Below are 7059 nucleotides of genomic sequence, written 5' to 3' on the forward strand. Positions count from 1 at the left end.
CATCGCTGATCATTTTTCCTTCAGGGATTTCAAAGAAATCAGCTACATTCAGATGCATGGGCTCAACAGTATCTTTAGAGATAAAATTTTCTTTTCCATTATTATCCACCCTATGTATGGTTCAACATTATCTTCAAAGATAAAGTTTTCTTCTAGATTATTATCACCCTTTTTCAAGGATGCCTGATAGAGCCGGATCAGACACTTTGAGGATCAACAGGTACGTGACCAGTGCCCAATTCCTCCACATCTATGACATACGCTTTCTAAATTTTTCTTTTGTACAACTTCATATTTTTCACCCTTTCTTTTATACTGTTGGTCATTATTTGGTGCAAGACAACCATCATAATTATAATTTCTTTTACGACCACGGCTACGACTACGACTGGGGCCACTACCTCTTTCTCGTTGATGATAATTTGTCTGATTCACTTCAAAGAGTGACATAGAACCAACATCCGACTTTCATGACTTTTCATTTATAGGTCGTTATGATGCCCAGCAATAAGAAGATGTGAAAGTAATTCAGAATATTTTTTAAAGCCCATTTCGCGATATTGCTTTTGCATGAGCATATTCGCGAGAGGGAATGTGGAGTATATTTTCCCAAGCATGGCATGTTCAGTGACCTCTTCTCCGCATAAATTTAACTGTGATATAATTCTATATATGGAAGAATTATATTCAGTTATACTTTTAAAGTCTAGCAACCTCAAATTGAACCAATCATGACATGCCTGTGGAAGAATGACCAACTTCAAGTGGTCATATCTTTCTTTCAAATTATTCCACAATATAAGGGGTCTTAATGGTGAGGTATTGCATCTTCAACCCCTCCTCCAGATAGTGGCGGAGAAATATCATAGCTTTGGCATGATTTTGGCTAGATACTTGGTTATTATCTTTGATGGTGTCTATTAGACCCATCGAATCCAGGTGGATTTCAACATCTACTGCCCATGACGAGTAGCCTTTGCCCGATATATCCAGGGCAACAAATTCAAATTTATAAACATTAGACATTTTAAAAAAATAAAATCCTTACCCTCTTTATTTGTTTAAAATAGCCCAAAATAACGGAGTCTCGCGTTGATAGCGTGTTATAAAATAAAGACAAAAGTAAAATCAAATGAAAAGAGAAAGAAAGAGGAAAACATAAAGTAGTAATAAGAATAGTTATTCTTTGAGTGTGTCTTTCATTTACATTTGCGTGTCTTTTACAGACACAAAAGAGTAACACATTACTTGGGCAAAGAAATTTGCTACCGTGGAGTGGCTCCACATGGGCATCCACTTGACTACATTATTTATAACAATATATTCTTTAATTTTATTCAAACACCAAGTATATTTTTTTCTCGGTGAAGTCTTCAATTGCCTACGTCTATATTTAGACGATGGATAACTTTTTTGTGTTTTCTTAGGATCAGACAATCCCACACACAATATCATAAAGCATGTTGAGGCTTCTACCCCAAATTAGAGCCGACACATGCTATTTACATACATTTGAGTTTGACAATGAATACTAAATGACCAGTCACTTGAGAGGTTAAATTAAAATATATATGACCAATTTCCTTAGGTGCCATATTTTAGATATTGATATGTTCAACTCAGATGAGAGGTTTAACGTGAACGAGAGGATTATATATAATCGTTATTCTTCTTGAAGGTCGGGTCTGCAATGGACTTGTAAGTTAGTTTACCACCAAGAATGTACATAAATTGGTCCAGGACCATCCTGAAAGAGGGCGTTAGGCTATAACTTCCAACCCATAACTTATTGTTATTTTCGACCACATATAGTTCAAAGTTGGATCATTTAAATTTGGGAAAACTACCTTATTACCATTAATACTAATTTTATATATATATTTAAAGAATTGCATATAGTATCACTAGTTAAGTAAGCGTTTGCCTCCAAGTAGTTTTTGAGAAAAAAAAAAAAAAAAATGGGAACTAGTGTTTGTCCATATAATTTGTCATTATTTCACAAATATAATTGGCAAAAATCCCAAGTTCCCAAGTTCTAGAAAAAACTAGAACTTGGGAACTTGGGATTTTTGTCAAGTAATAGCAAATTATATGGACAAAACACTAGTTCTCAAGAATTTTTCAGAAAAAACTACTTGGGATCAAACGCTTACTAGAACTTGAAAACTTATAAAGTTTTAAAATTTTAAAAATTACCTCAAACTTTTATATTTTATAAAAATACCCATTATTTATTAATTCTAACTAAATATTTATCTACCAACTTACTCTATTACTTCGTCTTCTCGGTCATCTGATCTAGAAATGAGAGTTTGTCAGGAAGAGATTGTTCGTACAATGTGGAAAGATTTTATACTAGAATAGTTTGTTATTACCTCCCCGAAAAAGAATAGTTTGAGTAACAAGATAGGGAATAAAGAACAATTTATTTTTAATTCGATTAATGTATTGTTCTTGCCTATATTGTTATTTTGTAAGGTTTTTTTTAACGGAACATGTTCATTATAAAATGATAACACAAACTGATGGATATTTTTAATAATTTTTAGAATTTACAAGTACAAAATAATATTTTTTAAAATTTCACCAAAACTTAAAAAAATTTATGGCCGTTACACATGGAGAAACTTCACCCAAGAATAACTTGCCAAGAATATTTGGGAACTTGGGGCCAAACGACACCTAAGACTTCTGTACCATATATTGAGGAAGATATATTCAGATATACATATCCCAAAATATTAACCTAAATTAGTTATTTGCACAATTAAACCATCCACACTACAAGCTTCCATGTCAATCACATCTCTCTGTCTCGTCAACCTCCACCCATGTTCTCCACCATCGTTCTCTCTCTTTCTCTATTCTCTCCCCCACGATTTCCGCCATTAAACCCTTAAAATTGAAATCTGAAACAAGAACACAACAATATGAGATTTTTGTATATTTAACCGTTATTCAATATCATGTATCTGTGATATATTTCAATGGTTTGTCTTCTAATTTTCAGAAGTTAAAAAACTCCATTGATTTAAGGTTTTCTTAGTTTTCTTTCATGGCTAGTGATTCTCCAATGAGAATAATATTTATTTTATTGTTGCTCGAAAATGACATGAAAATTGGCACTGCAAATCTCGATATTTTTAGCCGCTCAAATTTGAGAATCCAAAAGTGCAACAATTTAGACAAACAAAAGAGAAAAATAGTATGTAATTTTCTGTAATTGAAAGGAAGGTTTATACAATAATTGTGATAAACCTTAATAAGGAAGAAGATGAGAAAGGGGCTTTTTGGATCGGGTTGATATTATTGATGTATCAGACACGTTACTGAGTTAAGATTATATGTATCTAGTTTTTATCTGTGTATATGATTAAGTGTATGTATCTGAATAAATATACGCATGTATTGAAGATTTAAGCATGTATATGGCATATTATTAATGTATCTGACAAGTTATTGAGTTAAGATTATTTGTATCTAGTTTTTATCAGTGTATATGATTAAGTGTATATGTATCTGAATAAATATATGCATGTATTAGAGATTTACGCATGTATCTGATACATTATAATGTATCTGACACATTATTGAGTTAAGCTTATATGTATTTAGTTTTTTTTAATCAATGTATCTGATTAAGTGCATATGTATTTAACAAAATATACGCATGTATCTGTATAAGAGTTCGTGAATCTGAGTTAAGCCTAAACTATGTGGAATCGTCCAAAAAAAAAAGGATTTTGATTGTTTTGATTTATTTTAAGAGTTGTGATATGTCATATCCTCTAAAGTTGTTACAAGCGTGATTTCTCTTTAATTAATGACTTTTAGTTATATCTCTTAATTAGACACACTAATTAATATGTATCTGCCTTACATGTATCTGGAAGAAGCAAATACATATATCAGAAGCTCAAAATATAATAAGGAACATAATATTATAAACTAGCGTGAACCTAAATAATTAGCTAGTGAAATTTCGGTAAGATGCCCTTTAAATTTCTGGCAGCTACACCATATCAATTTCTCATCTTTTTTTGCTCTCCATTGTTGGTACTTTTATTTTTGTATCCCTCCTCTTTCTCCAATAAAGCACTTTAAATTTCAAACAAAAAATCCTCATCATAAGTGATACTAGCATAACATTTCAAATTCAATCAACCAAAAAGAGGAAAAAGAATCCTTTCAATGAAATAATGTTATGTTCACCTGTAGTAAATTCCTATCAATTGACGTCCTTATATCAGGAACTGGGACAAAAATTTATATGCTAAAAAATACAATATAAATTAATGACTGTTAAGGGGATAGGTGAGGGGTCAAGTCTAGTCGAATAATCTATCTTCCTCATTTGAGATTTTAAAGGTTATCTTAGTCTTCCGCTTTCTCATGTACCAGAGGAACAAACGCCATGTTGTTCTTTGGAGTATGAGGGGTCCGTGGTGTACGAGGAGTCTCTTGAGCATGTTGTGATAGAATGTGCCTTATATAGCCATAGAATGTGCATCCAACAAGAGTCACTCCACAGCCCAAGGCATTCATAGCTGAGATTGGATTTTGAAATATCATCCATGAAAAAGTAACAGCCACGGCGACCTGTTAAAAACTAATTATTTAACATGGATCTTGTATTTGATTTGATTTCAACATGAAACATGGTTGCTTGTCTGACACCTGAAGAGTGAAAGTGCATGTCGGCAGGAGAAAAGAGAGGAACTCACCTTTAGGTTTCCAGCAACATTGAAAGTGACAGCAGTTGTGGAGTGGATGACATAGAAGATAGAGAAGTTAAGGCAGAAAGCTAGCACTCAGGAGAGAAAAATAAGAAGCATGGATGGGACCACTGAAGGGAAAGTGTATAACCATTCTACAACCCCAGCTCCTTCGAAGAGTAAAGATGGCAGAGTCAATATCATAGTTGCATAGGGAGCCATGTAGTATACCGTGTTTATACTGAAGAACAATAATAAACCGACATTAGTCACAAGACACATGCTAGCAGAAGAGAAAACGGGAGCATTGGAAAACCTGTAACTTCATGACGTTTTCTATTTCTTCTTGACAAACAGTAAGTTAAGAAGCCATATGTTATATATAAGAAATAAAATACATATCACGAGGAAAGCATGAGAATTTTAGACAAACCAACAGGCAACAACTAAAAAGAGATCCAGTGCATATTACAGAAGCTTCCAGACTATCAGATTGAAGCTATACTTTTGCAAATATTAGTTTACTATTTCAGTATCACCTAATCGAAACATAGAGCAAGGTGGAAGCAGTAATATTTCACGAACCATCAATTATGAAATACTTACGAATAAGAAAGTAGAAAAAGTAGCATTCAAAATTTGCTTTTTAGGAAAAAAACATGAAGGAGCTGTTTGGTTTACAGGCTTGTTATGTGGGGATCATAGTGTATAAGGATTGTTTATGTAGTGAATAATAATGTGTATATTGTTATGTAGTGAATAATTATATATGAATTGTTATATTGAAAAACTACTATTACTACTACTAATGATCATAATAATAATAGTGGTAAACTGGTAATACACAAACTATTATGTAGGAATTTCCTATTTAAGGGAATTATATCTTCAAATATTCTTACGCACGTATTGGTAATACACAATATATCATGGGTAAATATAATACATAGATTATTATAGGTATTAGTAATGCAGATCTAATACTGGAAACAAAACACTACAACAGTTATCGGAGTTATACAAGAAACCAAACATTGTATTAGTTATGGAGAGATTAAATTGGTCATGCAGAGTACTATGTTGCAAAACAAACATCATATTAGTAATTCAGAATTTTATATAGGGTATACCACATAACCTCCAAGTTCATACACCAATCAATTTAGCAGGGGATAAAACACTTCCATACAAGCATGATTGCAAGTAATTATCCCAATAGTCACGTGATTTGTAGTGATAAAAGAATAGAGGTAAAAGTTCTGTTACATCTCAAGCAATTCCTTTGATTAACACGATAGAGGAATACATGTTAACTACAAGGAGGGGGGAGGAAGAAGTAGGTACTAACCTGTCAAATTTGTACCCATGCAGCAAAGACTCTGCTAGAATAGTTTTTGTAGAAGTAGCAAGACAACCAAACAACGCAGCGCAGAACCCAAAAGTATTGAAACTGAGCTCAGTAATAGAAGTAAGAAGAATTCCTCCAACAATGGGAATCAAAGAAGTCCAGATTCTCCAGTCAAAACTCTTCCTCCAAACTAGCCACTGCAAAATCACTGTTCAACATAGTTATTATACGCAAAAACTAAGTTAAGAACTGATTAAGTAGAGGCCTCAGATGGGTTTTGTGGGTCAAGCTTTACCTGTTGTTGCAGGAGTAAATGACTTTATGGTCTGCATAAAAGAGACAGGAATGTATCGCAGGCTTACATTCCCCAAGACTATGTTGATACAAAACACAAATGACATCGGAAAAATTCTTCTCCACCGATCTGTGGGTTCGACCACGATGAGTGGTTTAAGTTTGAGAACTTTAATTATCAAGTATGCACCAATAGCTGAGCATATGAAGTGCACACAAGAAACTGTCAAAGGAAATTTAAACTCCAGTTTCTGCAAAGATGAGTAGAGTATACAACCATTAGAAGCAATGTTGTAAGAAAGCATTACATGTTTACAATAACATGATCATACCCTCTTTTCAAAATATCATCTTTGTGGTAATAATTAAAAAGGAACATCAAGTTACTTTTTTCGAGAATAGCAACAAAGAACATTAAGTTACTTTGCCTCATATAAAGCAATTCTCAATATTTCGAAGAAGTAACAAATTGTAAACATCAATCTAAAATGTTGAAAAGTTCCACCAAGAAGGCATGAACTCGTTTGCAGATGATAAACTAAAGTAATAACTCATTTTACTCTGTCATTTGAGTAATCCAAGCATATCGATCAGAAGTCTAATTGATATCCAACTAACATTGTCAACCTTAAAACTAGAGTTGGGATTTGGAGAGAGGTAATGGTGGGAGAGTGGTGACAGTGGTGTGCCAATTGAGCTCTA

The 7059-nt window shown here is 33.1% G+C and overlaps 1 pseudogene; it reads right to left on the reverse strand.

The window, feature by feature from the left end:
* Positions 1–4215: 4215 nt before the first annotated feature.
* On the reverse strand, positions 4216–6698 carry LOC129904023 (UDP-galactose transporter 1-like; annotated as a pseudogene).
* Between the last annotated feature and the right edge of the window lie 361 nt (positions 6699–7059).

The sequence above is a fragment of the Solanum dulcamara genome, chromosome 9 (genome assembly GCF_947179165.1).
Source record: "Solanum dulcamara chromosome 9, daSolDulc1.2, whole genome shotgun sequence".
Classification (NCBI taxonomy): Eukaryota; Viridiplantae; Streptophyta; class Magnoliopsida; order Solanales; family Solanaceae; genus Solanum; species Solanum dulcamara.